The sequence below is a fragment of the Meleagris gallopavo genome, chromosome Z, assembly GCF_000146605.3.
Source record: "Meleagris gallopavo isolate NT-WF06-2002-E0010 breed Aviagen turkey brand Nicholas breeding stock chromosome Z, Turkey_5.1, whole genome shotgun sequence".
Taxonomy (NCBI): Eukaryota; Metazoa; Chordata; class Aves; order Galliformes; family Phasianidae; genus Meleagris; species Meleagris gallopavo.
Window position 1 is genome coordinate 39,279,033 of NC_015041.2, and position 15,271 is coordinate 39,294,303.

General features: G+C 37.1%; 1 long non-coding RNA gene across 1 annotated transcript in view; it reads left to right on the forward strand.

Annotated features, from left to right (window-relative positions):
* Positions 1-6: 6 nt before the first annotated feature.
* Positions 7-15,271, forward strand: part of LOC104915134 — a 32,498-nt gene continuing 17,233 nt past the window's right edge. Inside the window, exons 1-2 of the long non-coding RNA XR_796250.3 lie at positions 7-395; positions 2,699-2,774. This is a non-coding gene — a long non-coding RNA (uncharacterized LOC104915134). The remainder of the gene's footprint in view (positions 396-2,698; positions 2,775-15,271) is intronic.

Here is a 15,271-nt window from a genome sequence, read left to right on the forward strand (position 1 = left end):
GCGGTCCTTTGTCTCTTGCCGCTGCCGCCGCCGCTTTCCCCTCCTCCCACCCACCCTTCTCTCGCTCTCCGGTGCGTCTCTCCCCTTCCTCCTCTCTCTTCATCCCTGCTTTGCCCCCTCTCCCAGACTCCAAGCGCTGCCGCAGCTGCAGGTTTGTAAATACTCTACCAACACACACACATACAACATGGCTGACGTTCGCCCTGCTCCTCTGCCGGGCTCTCCGCCTTCTCCTTCTGCCTCTGCCGCTTAAGCCTCTCCTCCATGTAGGCTTTGTTTCTTCCCCTCCCTCCTACAAGACGCCCTTAACAAAAAAAAAAACAAAAAACAAAAAAAAAAAAAAAGGAAAAAAACAGTTCACCCTCCTTGGTTGCACGCATGGTGGGATTTCAAGGGTAAGGATCCTTGCTTTGGGTGCTTTCTCCGTTCGTTTTGCAGTTTACAACAAAATGAAACCTAAAATCAGCGGGTTTGGGAACCTGGCAAGGCTGGGGGAGGGCAGGAGGAAAGGGGAGAGCTGGATGAGTCCTGCAGAGAGAGGCTTGTTTGGAATGTGCGTATCTTTTTCTCTTTTTTTGGGTGGGGGGGAGGCTGATGCACCACATTGCTGGCAGAGATTGAATACTGTGTTACTCTTGTAGAACGATCAAGGGCTTTTAATTTCAGGGTGTAGTTCAGTTTAATGTAACAACTCGGCACAGTCACGTTTGAAAGACCTGAACTAGTTGAGTCAGAACAGGCATTGTGTAGGTAAAAGGAATATTTTTTTGCGTTCTGTGTTTCATCTTGTCAGTTTCTCAAACAGCTGGCAAATCATGGAATACAAACAGGAATTAACACTTGTGAGGCCTTCGTGTTGGTAGTTTTCTGTCACAGATTAATTTTCCCTTCTGAGGATGATGGCAAACTGAAGTACTTTGTCCTTGTTAATAGGAGCACTTCTGTTTTCCTGCTTCCTTTTTTGTTGAAAAGGTATGGCATTGTGGCTTAAGAGAGCTCTTCAACTAAAACAAGACAGCATACATCTAACCTCGTTTACCACCAGAGGAACGCTCAGTTCAGTACCCCCTGACCTGAGTTATTGAGAGTATCTCCTTCTGGCTTCATTGAAAATTGCTTATTTTATTGCTTTCTTGCAGGCAAAACCAAAATAAAGTTATTTGTTGGGCTTGTCCAAAATGACCTGCTGCAGAACTGATTTCTGTATCAATTTTAATTGTAGGCGTGAATGCTGAAGGTGCAGAGATACTTGCCTCTGCTTTCAAGGCGTGTTACTGTAACTCATAGTAAATATTCTTCAAATATTATATTTAAAGACATGGACTTTATTCCAAGCCTACAGACATAGATAGCCACAGCTTCTCTTAAAACGTGAGCATTGCTGTTAAGTAACAAATGCCATAGGTCTGTCATCTTTGTCTACTTTGCTTTGGAAGTTTCTAGCAGATGAGCACTGGGACAGCATAGTCATATGATACATAAATAGTTACTTAATTCTAGTGCTGAAGTGTAGTATCACATATAAATGCTTCCTAATTTTGTGACATTTTTTTCATCTGTTTTCCTATTCTGTGTTAACTGGGCACAAGGAGAAAATAAATGATGGTAATGAGTTTACAACAATGTAAAACTTGGCTGGAGTCACCCAGGTTACAAGACAACTTCAGAATGTGTATCTATTTAATGGCTTCTGAGCCAACTGTACTACTCAGATGGAAAAGCCTGAGCAAAAGCCTGTAACATTATATATCGCTAGGTTCCGCAGCAGTTACAATTTGTTTACATTTAACAACCTGTCCAAGAGGGCGATGTTGGTAAAACCACTGGAATACTTTACTTGTTGTAGGTAATATGTTGTTCTTTATTATAGCCACTAAATTTTGCAGTCATGCTGTTTTGCTAATGTGTGAAATGTTTCTAAAACATTTGCGATATGCAGCTCCTGCCCCTAGAATAAGTATTTGGCTACTTAAGCTGGTCCTTAGGGGACCGAACAAAATGGTCAAAACGTGCAAAATAAAAATACATCGTATATAACGCATCTGTTTAGACAATGGATTTGTCTGAAAAGAGCCACTTTAACAGTCACATTTATTACTCTGTGACATTTTAGTTTTGTTTCTAGAAATTATTCTGTAAACTTCATTTCTACTTTGTTGAAGTTAATTGACACACAGAAGATAGTTTTTCTGTCTTAGATGTGTTGATTAGTTGGTTATAAAAGATATGCTGTTGGTTGAAGTGACTCCTGATAATCTGATCTTGTTCAATAACTTGCCAAATTGTTGTGCCTCTGGTGTCTTGAAGCGAGGACAGTCAAGTGTTATTTTTTTTTTTTTTTTCTTCACTGTGGATAATGTAAGGCAATGTTTAGCTAAATCTTAGTAAAATCTTCTTTTCTGAAACTGTTCACTTTCTCATATTGGGAAATAAGCCTGAGAGAGAAGCCTTTGTGATCAGTTGGTTAGTTCTGTTGGAAATAAATGGATTAATTTTTGCAAAGTAGCATTTCTCAGTGAACTGTTTTAAGTCATGACTCAATGTAATTCTGAATATCTGAAATTACCAGTTAAATTACAAGTCCTGAAGGTATCACATACCTTTAGTTTATCTCAGACTTCAGTATTTTCTGTGTATTGTTTTGATTTATGTAGCATTCTTATGTTGACTTCTTGTCCTTTACCTTCATTGCTTACAGTTGCCAAATTGTGCTCTTTGATGTCTTGATGTCTGTAAATACCCAGATGATGCTATAGCTGTTCCAAAGTGTTTAGGTATGTTGATTTTTTTTTTTTCCTTAATATAATGCATTACTTTCCCAGTGTTAGAAAAACAAAATAATTTCAGTAAAGTTCTAGTCTGAAGAAAAGACCAGTCTTGGCAGACTTCGTGGCTTGTGACATGCTTTCATTTTGTTTTGCCCAGCTTACTTTCCTCTCAGGTCAGACTTGACTTGCTAATCATATGGGCATATGAAGATGTTTTTATAAGTTACTCTAGAATCGATGTGACGAATAGTTTATTATTTTTTTTTAAAGTGTTTGTTAGCTGAAGTTAACTAAAGGATAGAATCATTGTAATGGAAAGTTATTTTCTATGATCAGACAGCTTCTTTTTTTTTGTAAGAGGTATGAGAGGTTTTTATTAGTTTTTCTAATTTTCCTTGTCTGACTACTCCTCAGAACTTCAAAGTTTTATTATGGGGGGCAGATGCTAATCTTTATTGGTTTTCCTGGAGTATAATCAATGATTATATGGATGTTATAATTAAGAAATGGAGAAGAAAGGCTAAACAGGTTATCACGCTGAAGAATGGATAGAAAGCTTATCCTTGTCCTGAGCTTGCCGAGAAAACTCCAAGAGGAGTGATCTCCAAAAAGAGATCCTTCCCCAGTGCCAGTCAGCTCTTAAATGGGTCTAGGAGAGGTGGAGCCAGGCTCCACACCTTCCGGTAGCGCAGGTGAATTGCCTTCACCTATGCTCCCCGGCTGACTCATTGCTCACCTCAGGTGGTCAGTCAGAGGTTCAGGCCATGATTCAGCAGTTCCCATGCACACACACCTGGTAAATACTTTCTGCGTGTCAAGATGCTTGCTATGCAGATGCTATTTACATGTTGGCATACTGCGTGACTTACAAGAATGGGAAATCTGACTTTCCTTCCATCAGGCTTCAGACTATTTCCCATCCCCCTCATCTTTATAACATGGATAGGTGTTTAGTTCCTTGAAGCAGTGTAGTTAACTAATTTGTTTTTATGTGTGTACCGTTGATTCTAGTGGCAAAGAGGCCTTGTATCATTAAAGTACTTTCCAAATGAAGGTAAAGTTATTTAATTCAAACAACTCTTTCATGATATGGTAGTGATTTAGCTTCCCCTTATACTGTAAAATGTGAATTTGCTGAAGAATCTAGGAGGTGAATATGTTGAGTTGCTGTGTATGCTTCTGCAGATGCGCAAACATCTCTTTTGCTTTGGTTGTAGAACTGCTAAATCCAAGTTATGTGAGGTCTTGTTTGATCTGCATACTTGCATACTTTGTTGTAATTCCACAAAATGTTATTATAAATTGTTGTCATTAACTGTGATGAATAAATGCTACTTGATTATATATTCCAATATTTGCAATTATTGAAAAGTTTTGGAGATGATGTTGAGGTATATTATGTATGTTATATATACTTTTAATTTTTGAGATCTGTCTGCAATATAAGAGTTACTGAAAGTACTGTAAACAATCACAGGCAGATATTTACGGTGTTTTGGTAAAGGTTAGTTCCTGGGTTTTTCCTAACCACTTGATTATTGTAATTTTTTTGTTGTTTTTCCCATTATTTTTGAATGCTCTGAGGTTGTTCAAGTTATACACCTACAAATTCTGGTGAGCGTAGTGTGCATTTTAGGAGTAGTTGTATGGATTTCAGTGATTTAGAATGACAGTTGAGCTTTAGATCTTTAATTTTATATGGTGATTTGAACAACAAATTTGTATCATTTCACTTATTCCTGTGTTGTGTTCTCAATTTTGCATTTGCTGTTATGTAGCTGACTTATGGTAACTCTTTTTTTTTTTTAATCACTATATTGATTAATACCTCATGATTATTGATTCGGTTAAATCCTTGCCATCTTGACAAAGCAATTCTTCGTGCTTGCTTCTCAGATTTTTTTGTTTGGCTTAGTGCCATACCATTTACTAGTTTAGTAAATCTAAGACTGCTTGTATCTGTAAATTTGAAAATGCTTGCGAATTAAAGTTCTCTGATAAAACGTATTGCTGTATTTAAGGTGAACAGTGGATCTTTCTTTTGTTATCAGAATCTTCCCAGTGCTTCAGAGCTAGTCTTTGCATCCTAAGTTTTCAACTTGGACTAAGTGAGTGCGTAACTTCAGGAGAAAGTACCTGTTGATAGTTCTCCTCTGAATGTGTACCTGACCTGGTTTCAGCTGGGACAGAGTAAATCTTCATAGTGTCTGGTATGATGCTGATTTTTGGCTTTTGGAGGAGAACAGTGTTGATACATCAAAGTTTTACTTGTTGCTGAGCAGGGCTGTGGAGAGTCAAGGGCATGCTAATTTCTGAGCTTCTCATACTGTCCCTCTAAGCTAGAGGCCTAGGGGGCACAAGGAGCAGCAAGGGGACAGAACTCTATATGTAGAAATAGACCTTTTTGTATTTTTGTATATGAGTGCACAGATACATGTAAGCACGTATAAATAATAGCAGTGATGATAGTTTATATATGTATATCTTCCTTAACTTTCTTAATTTTTTCTTTAAATCTACAAATTTTACTTAATTTTATTTTCCCAATTCTTCCCTATCCCGCCGAGATGGAGGAAAGTGAGCGAAGGGCTGTGTGGTGTTAAGCTGCCTGCTGGGTTGAATCATAACAGTAGCTTTCAAAAGGACTTCTAATTTTTTTTATTTTATTTTTCAATCCTTTACATGCTTGTCTCTCTTTTTTTTTTTCTTTCCTAGTTTCCTGTTAGAACAATTAATGAATACAGGGAATGTTTGTAACTTAAATCTGTTTTAAGACCACTCTGCTAACTGGTTTGTAAAGTATAACATTGGCAATTTCACATCTAACACTGGTGCTGCTTTTTAAAGTGATATTGCTCTGTTCAGGTGTGGTTGATTATTGTAAAAAGTAATAATGTAGTGCCTTTTTTGTAGCATTCACTGGCTTGTTGTGAAGCATGGGAAATTGTTCTAGCTGATCAAACAGTGCTGGGGTCTGTAAAACTTAACCCTCATACAAAATTCTGCAAGTGCGCCACTGAACTCTGCATCTACATGCTATGTTCATACTTCTTTTAAATACCTCTGGTACTGGCAATTCCATTACATTCCTTGGCAGCCTGTTGGTTAATAACCAGCCACTCAGTGAAGAAATTCTTAACGATATCCAATCTAAATGTCCTCTGGCACAACTTGAAGCAGTTTTCTTGTGTGCCAGCTTTCATGCTGCCTTTGCTTTATCTTTAGGTAATTATAATGGCCGAACCTTTTGTTACTGAACGAGATGCATATAGGAACATTTCTTTAGAGGAGCTCAGACCAACCATCACCTTATGTTCTGGATGGGAGCCTTTTGTGTTGATGTGGAACACTGCAGTATTCTTCCCAAGGAGAAATTTCACTTACTCAAACAATGCGTTCTTCAAAGCTGCTGTCAGTAATTGTTCACAAAAAAGGTTTCTGTAAAGTGATTGGCAATTTACTTTTGGGATAGGAATGGACTTTATGGTCTGAGTGTATCCCCTCTAGTAGTGTCTAAAATTCAGAAAATTACTTCTTACGCCATATTTTGCTCATAAGTGATAACTAGCATGTTAAGATATGATTCTGTAATTCATAAAGTTGGAAAAGACTGCTAAGATAATCTAGTCCAACTTTCAGCAATCACCACCATGCCCACTAAGCATTTATTAAACACCTCCAGGAACAGTGACTGTACGACCTCACTGGGCAGCTTGTTATAATGCCTCAACACTGGTTCTGAAATATGACCTAATATCCAGTCAAGTTAGCTCAGCTATTCTCAATCTGTAATCCTGGAATTACTAGAAATGATGATGTAATCTAGGGAATTATACCTATTTACACTTAATTTGACATGCTTAAAAAAAAAAAAATCAAATTACTTTACTTCTTCTTGTATTAATGTAAATGTAAAAATAAATTTGATTAGGTCATGATCTCATACCCTCACTGGGTAAAATCTGAAAGATGTATCAAATTTGTCTGATATTTAAAATTATTTATTTCTGTTTCAGAACTTATTCTGCTAACTTTGTGTATGTTTCCCCCATGCAAAATTCTTCCCTAATAACACTGAAGAAAGTTAGCTAAAGTGCTATATTATATTTGCAGTTGAGATAATTAAATATGGAATTTTCTAGACTTAAATTAGATGTTGTGAGCTGAGTAGGTAGAAGAGAGGATGTTCTGGAATACTTCTGTGGTCATGTTTCCCTGAGTTTGAGTTAAGCTTTCTCAAATGCCTTGACAAACATAACACCTGCTTTAATTGCTTTGGTCTCCAGTATTCAACAGTATGCACTTGTCAGCTACCACTGATGAGTGCTGTATCTGTTCTGAATGTCTGTAACATACAGTCATTGGTCTTCAGCATACATGCACTGGTCTTTGGAAAAATGTTTAGAGAGTAGGTGATCTTCTTCTCTTTTTTTTTTTTCTTCACATGAATGGTACTAACAAACAAAAAAGCTACATCTAGGAGGGTGTAACTCATTCTCAGAAGACAGTTGGCTCTGACTGCATGACTCTGGATGTTTATTTGCCCATCATGTTCCTTAATTTTTTATGTTTTGAACAATGATGTGAGTTGCAAAGTGAAATAAGAACTGGGGCAAATACTGAGATAAAAGACTTCTGTCTTATATGCTGTCCTTGTAGCTCAAGACCTGGCTTAAGTGAGCATTGGCTTGTATGGAAAGGATGGTGAGATGGTTTTGTTTCATATAGCTGGAGACATGTGGCTGTATCAACAAATAATACATGCTGTATTATTGCTGAATGTATGTAGATTAATTTGAAGGGTTTTTTAATGTTGTTTTTTTGTTTTTCCCCTTATGTATAAAACTTAGTTGAAGGAGGAAAAGTTGGAAGAGAGAGTGCTGCGTGTAAACATAGTTTTCAGTCATAATTAAGCCTCTAAACACATGTCTCAGAGACATTTGGGTGGAGTTTGCACGAGGTTAGATACAAAGCATCAACATGAAAGTCAGGAGTGATCTTGTATGCACTCTGTTTATTGATTGGACAAATAGAAATCTGTAGATAAAAGATTAGCATGTTTTTATGGGAATGGATACTCTGCCTTCTGAGATGCTGTTTTCACTGTAAGATGCATATCTCTTTCCCTTTCCGAATTTCTTTCTCCCTGCATGTGAGAGATGTTTTCTGAACCCTTTTTTTCTTTTTTTTCTTGGCTCAAAATTCGCTTTGTGAGGCCTTTTGATTATAAGGCTTGAACGGGCAGCTGGAACTTGTCTAGAAGGCGAGTGGTGAGCTACACCGTGCCACCATACTTCTGCTTATGATTGTAAAGATAAGCAGAAGGGAGACAAGTAGTCTTTTTTGGGAGCGCTGCTTGGAGCTGATCACTGCAAAAGGCAATAATGTTTGTGCACTCGTAAATGAAGGACCATTCCCTGCTAGTTTATCTGGCCAAGAGTGTACAGCAACAAGAAGAAAAACAAACAAACAAAAAAACACTGAGAAGGGAGGCATAAGAGGCCCCAGCTAAACTAAGTAGTTGGGAAAATTCCTTTAGGGTGAAAAAAAAAAATCTCCTGAGTAGGAATCCCCAGTGGCCTCCTTGCTACTGTGGTGTGAAGCTTTTGGGTTTTCTCACATTCCCTATGATGGCCAGACCAATGGATGCACTATGAGCAGCGCTGAATCCGTGGTGGTTACTCTCTCTCTCTCTTGCTTCCTGCAAAAACAACTTGCTTTTATTTCCTATCTTTTTCCACCTATCTTCCTTTCCCCCATCTCCCTAAGCAACTAGGATTTGCAATAAAGTGGTTGGGCCAATGTTTGACCTGTAGTATCTTAATCTCACCATCAGGTATACATACATCAAAGAATGTCCTCTCCCTCCACTAACTGGAGCGAGACACCTTCTCTGTGAGTAGACTCAAGCTTGATTAAATACTAAAAATCAATTTAGTCTCTCTCTGCATCTGTACTTCCAAAAGAAAGAAGGGTGTGCTTTTTGTTGTCATTGTTATCATTAACTGTAGTGATTAAAAAATCTCAGAAAATCTCAAGAAATAAGTCTTAGTTAAATGTTTGTTAGTTGATCTTTCTATCTGACCTGAAACAGCTTTCTGCAGGGATGGCAAAACTAAAAGGGAGAGAAAAACCTTTATCCGTTTAACTGTTGTTGTTGAAAGTTTCTACCTTGGAGTCCTGTCTTATTGAATGCGCTTTCTTATATCTTTTTCATTTTTACAATACATTATTTTCATGTGTAATAAAATAATTAGAACACAAGATTTTTGACCAGAGCTTACTGTCCAGTCCAATGAATACATGTTGTCTGTGAGGAAACAACACTGATTTCAAAGCAGCTTTCATTCTTAGAGGCTTGACTTCTTGCCCTCATTTTTTTTCTCTTTTCCATCTCAACTTCTACATGTGGAGGATGTTTTATTTTCCACTAAAAAATCAGTATGTAAGCAAAATACCATATAATGCTGAGAGCTCAGAGTGCTCATCTTTTACTTAAAAAGCAAAACAGTATAACCAGCAGGTAAATTAAGTTCTTACCATTCCCTTTCACGTTAATCCAGTGTTGATGGAGTATTTAAACAATATTTTTTCTCTACAGCCTTAGCAGCTCTTCTACAAGTAGAATCACAGAAAAGAACTTAAAGATCATAAAATCCAATCGCAACATAACCATAATATCCTATCCCTAATAACCCTCTGCTAAATCATGTCCCTGAGCACCACATCCAAAAGGTTTTTAAACACGTTTGGGGGTGGTGACTCAACCATCCCCAGGGAGCCTATCCCAATGATTAACAACCCTTTCTGTAAAGAAGTTTTTCCTGATATCCAACCTAAACTTACCTGGGCGCAACTTGAGGCCATTTCCTCTTGTCCTGTCTCCACTGAGAAGAGACCAATCCCACTCTCTGGGAGAAAAACACCTTGAGAGCTCTGCTGAGAAGGACTGGTTGGATGGGACCCTGGGCAGCCTGATATGGTGCTTGATCCCAGTGGTTGGCAGCTAGGTAATTTTTGAGGTCCCTCTCAAATGAAAGCATTCTATCATTCTCTGTGATACATAGTTACTTGGCTTATTATGCTTCATGGTGTTGCTGGGTTGTTCTGACATTGAATTCCCTAGACTGATAGTGTGCCAGTGCTTATCTTAGACAAAGAGTGATTTCTTTGTGAGTTATAAAACAGCTGCAGAAGTTGAATGTAAACTCGTAATAATCAGTAATTCCTGAAGACTGTCGTGTCTGAGGGCTGGAAACAAAGTATGTTCTTGCTTGTGGAAGTCCATGGATAAAGTTGTTGAAGCCTTAGGAAATAGTGCTCCAAGTATGTCATCAAAATAATTAGTCTAGGTAACTAATGTAAAAAATTCTTAAGATTTGCTCAGAAAAATCAGGTTTACTTTCAGTTCAGTGTCACAGTGGCTTTTCCTAGTCAAGTACATCTTTGAAAATTCAGGCATACTGGATTTGTAAGTTCTGAATGCTTTGCTCAAGAAAATTCTTTTCACTTATAGTCTACAGAGTACTGATGAAAGTGGTCTGTGAAATGCAAGCCTATTTTTTCCTCTTTCTGTAAAAATATTAAACTGATATTTCTTCAATAGCAGCTATATGTAGCAGCATCTGCTAGCTCGATTTGTACAGATCACTGGCTGCTGGATCCTGAAAAACATCATTGAAAGATCAAACAGCCTCCTGAAGAGATGTCACTCCAGAATTTGATTTACATAGTTTGCTACACATAGTTCAGTTTTACCACTCCATTACCTCCTAACAGCCAGATTGATATGTTTGCCCTGGTCTTGCTTTTCAGAATTTTGGGGCATCCTTGTGCCTTCATTTCTCTGATAATAGCAATTAAAACTCAAGTCATCAGCCTTTGTTTTGTGCCTCTCATCACCTAAAAGGAGGCATTTAAGCAGAAAACAGAGAAGTTTCTCGCTTTTCTGTTGGATGTTTCCTCACCTAATTTCCAGAGATCGGAATACAGCATTAAACCGTATTACAAATACACTAACTGAGCTATGTTGACTACGTCTTTAAAAGAATGAGTAAGAACAAAACACTTGCAGTAGTACTTAAAGCTGGATTTACCTTAGAACGATAGCAAACACAGTGATTCGCAGCACTGTATTATCATAAAGTATCCCAAACAGTGGTTGGTTTTGTGCATGTGCTGGTTCCAGGGAGGAGAAGAATGGCTGCCTATCAGTGATGGAAATCTAAGACAATTCGTATTTGCTACAGTGCAGAAGTTTGCAACTGCAGGCAATTACAGTGACCTGTAACAGCTTGTAACCCTGATGTCTGTACATGTTCTTTCCCTATGGTTGAACACAAGATAATTTGAAGTAGGCTGAACACTTATGAGTTATTTAAGGTTACCACTGGATTTTGGACTTAAGATTTGCCTTTGAATAAAGGTATGCAGGGAAGATGCTCTGGGATTTTAATAAATACTACATCCTTTGAAAATATTTGTAAAAGAATGATCTTCTAGGACCTTGCATTCATTAAATCATCAGTCACTGGAACATACACATGAGGTTCAGTCAGCAAGTAGATTGTTGTTTAGACTAAGTAGGGATGGTCTAAGATCTCTGTTGTGCTTCAGAGGCATGTTGTGTAAAGCTGCAGGAAGACTTGTAGCAGTGGGATGGGCAGAAAAGTTGTATCTTAATATTACTGGGAGATATACTAGGGAGGGATACTGATTTGCGGAATCAAACTCTCTAACCCACGTAAAGTTATAAGAGCAGATACATTTTTATTTCAGCACTGTGCCACACGCTGGGTACAAGAGGGATCGCTCCTCCTAGCTTGCACACCGGAGAATGGGATTGCAATGTATTTATAAGCCAAGAAGCCATACATATTCAGCAGTATTTCCCAAGACCTATTGACACATTCATTACTTTTATGGGAATTCATTTACATACTGTCCCTCCCCCTAGTGCATGCACAGTAGCTTCCTCTGATGGTCGTTGGATGAAGGCTTGACATCTTCCTCCCCACCTGGTGGTCATCCCTGAATGAAGTTAGTAGTCTTCCTCGCCATGTCCTTTTGACCTTTGTCCCAGTTTTGAGCTCTTCTCCCACCCTGCGTGCCTCTGCAATTTTTTATCCTGTTTGTTCCCCTTTCCATTGATCTCTCATTGGCCCCTTTCTGCTGACTTGAGAAGGCTTCCTTTTGGGAATGTGTTTGGGCTAGCAAAAGTTAAACTAAGCAATTCCTTCTGAGTTAGCAAAAGTTAAACTAAGCAATGCTATTTGCAAATTCCTTTTGAGTTAGCAAAACCAAGCGGTGTTATGGACCCCTTACATCTTGTATTCTTCAGCTTACTATCTCAATACATTTTACTGTTCTTAAAGTAAGGTGGCTAAACTAGCAGTTTTTGAAATAGAATAGTGCTGAAATCGAGCTGTTGAATTTCTGTCCTCATAATTCTACTTTTGTTATTAAAACATACTATTTCAGAACAACAGAAGTTTTTCCTAGTCAAACTGCTTGAGGAAAGAGTGAAGAACTCTAAAATAACTCTTTAAAAATGATGTTCTATACTTATGTCTTCAGAGTCCTAGTATTGAAAGTGTGCATAGTATTGCAGTAATGAGCAAAATAATTTTTTGGAAAATTAGTTTAGTTGTGCCAAGGAATGCGTATAAATAAGTGTTATGATTTTTCTTCCCACCTGTTCACGGGGAAATAGATTTGTTGTTAGTTTTTTTTTATTTAAAAAAATCTGTACATCAGTTAATATGGAAATTAAAAGTTTATGTTAATGAATACATTTTTTTTATTTATGCTGTTGCAAGCTCATTTGACTTTAGCCTGTTTTTTTTTTTTCAGCTTGATTCCTGCTCAGTGGAACAGCCAGTGTATGTTTTTAATATATGCACTGAAGTGATCCATTTTTTTTTTATTTTTGTATTATGTTTTGATTTGTGTTATTTGGATTAGTATGGGAAACAAGAAATTCTTCAAAGAACAACCGTATGGCAAAATGTTACTTAGTCCATTAGCTAGATGTTATTAAATGTGGTTATGATGTTATTACTAATATGGGAGACAGCAACTATTACATTTAAATCAGATTAATTTCAGGCAAATCCTAGTTTTATTGTTGATAAGCTCTAAAATAAGCTAAATCTGTGAAGTTTTTTGCAATACATTCTCTTAGAGAACTTAACTATCTTTTGTTCTCTTCGTTGTTTATTTATGTATTGTTGAAGTGTTTCCTTATACTTAGAGAGAATTTCAGAAGAATAATTTTATTTAAAGGGAGACCAAACTTAAAACCTATTATTTAAACAAGGTTGTTGGGGCTTTCTTCCTCATTATTTTTTGAGTGTGGCTTATATATGTGATATCCCATTCCCAATCCTTTATTTCAAGATTATCATTCTTTAATGATATAATTGCTTCAGTTTTCCATTCATTTTGTTTCTGTTTTTTGCACGTGTATTGTCTGTCCTTCTTCCGTTTTAAGAAAAATCCTAAACCTATTGTTAATTGTAACCACCAGCTGACATACTGATAGCTTGTCTTGTTTAGTGAGCATGTAGTGTAATTGTCAGTTACTTACTGTCAGCCCATGTGACTTGAGGATTGGTATTTAAATATTATTACCTTTTGGATATAAAACCCACTGCTGTACCATTCCTTCTACAGTAGTTTATAGGCCTTTCTTTCTTCTCTGAATAACTCCAGGAATATGCAGTCATCCCATTCCTATCCTTCATCCATTTTCCAAGGATTTTGAGGATAGGAAGAGGTACAGAGGAGATAGAGATATATCAGGTATTGTGTATCTGTACTTCCATTGCAATTGCAAAATTTTAGTGTACATGAATAAATATATCCATGCATGACAGAGTCCGCATACCATGCACATTCTCTGAGAGAAATTCTTTTTCTTAAGCTGTTTGAAGAGAATTTGACAAGATGTAAATTTGTCTTGCGTAGAAGGCTGCAATTACTGTATTCTATCAGGACTGGACTTCCTACATATTAGTAGAATTAATCATTAAGACTTCTAGTGGAAGCAGTAAAATTCACAAACTTGTTAGTTAAGTCATACTTTCTTGTGTTCTGGGAAATTAAAGGAATAGGAGAGATACTTGTTTTCCAGGTGGTTTGTTATTTTGGTGTTGTTTGTTTGTTTATTTGTTTTAAGTTACTAAAGCAGAAACATTTGCTCCAACTCTACTGGAAGAAAAAAAAAATTAAGTACTTATTTAGTACTTCTTACAGAAATAAAATGATATTAAATTGCAGTTTGCCTTTTGTACCGCATTAGGAGTGTTCCTCAGCATTATATTCTTGGGTCATTGGACAGGGGCAATCACCTCCCTCTTGTTGATGGCCATTCTTCTGATTCAGGCCTCGGTACTGTTGGCTTCCCTGGCTGCAAGCAGACGCTGCTGGCTCATGTTACAACTTTTATCTCTTTCATCTACCAGAACCCTTAAGTCCTTCTCCGCAGAGCTGCTCTCAAGACTGAGAGTTCTTCTTCCAGTCTGTGTACTTCTGTGGGATTGCCGCTCTCTGAGGTGGTAACAGGAGTGGATTTTCTCTCTTCTTTTGGCAGTCTTAATTAGTTCACTAATTCTTAATTGTAAAATAACTTTTAGCTCTTACACTGAGAATGTTGGTTTTCTCATTCTGTATACCTGAAGACTGTCATTAGCTTAGTGTATGCAAACTGTCTATCTGCCTTACGGAATAATCAAATTTTAACTTTGTCTGTTTTATTAAAGGCTTTCATGGTTGTAGCTGTTCTACCTTTCAAACCTGTGAGGTAATGATGTCAATTAAGTTACTACTATAGTTTTTTTCTCATAAACAGTTACATAAGCATGAGAGCATATAATACCAGTTCTTGTTTTCACTAGCTCCCATCCTGAGTGCAGTTAATACTGAGGAAAATGAAAGTTTTTCAGTTCATATTCATAAAAGGAAAAAGGCTGTTGTGGCTAGGGCTAATGAAGTGTTACCTGAAAGAATTCTGCCTCTTAACAATATTACCTCTAGTCCATTTTGAAGAATTTGGTAAAACTATTAAAACAATAGGGAATTTTGAAAAATGCTTCCTAAACCTTTTCTTTTGTTTTTAAAGTTGTGACTAGTGGCTTAAGGTGAAAACTATGAGTCACTGAATTTTATGTATTGTAATGAAACATTTGCTGGGATGACTAAACGTTTTTCTTTCAAATAATATTTTGAGACCGTTCTCTTAGATATATGAAACTGCTTTTGCATGTCCCATATTGTGCATGGCTTAAACTGGTTAAAAACTTAACTGAAAGTGATTTATAACTTGACCTGTCAAGCATCAGGTTGAATTTTTGGACAAATATGGTTCCTTAATTAAGAGTCCGTACTAGACTGCAGTGTGTGGATTAAGAGCTGCTAGAGAATTTTCAGTAAAGTAGTAGCTGGCTTACCTAATTTTGCTTATAGACTGTAAGAACGTGAATAACCTTGTGAATTATAAATGT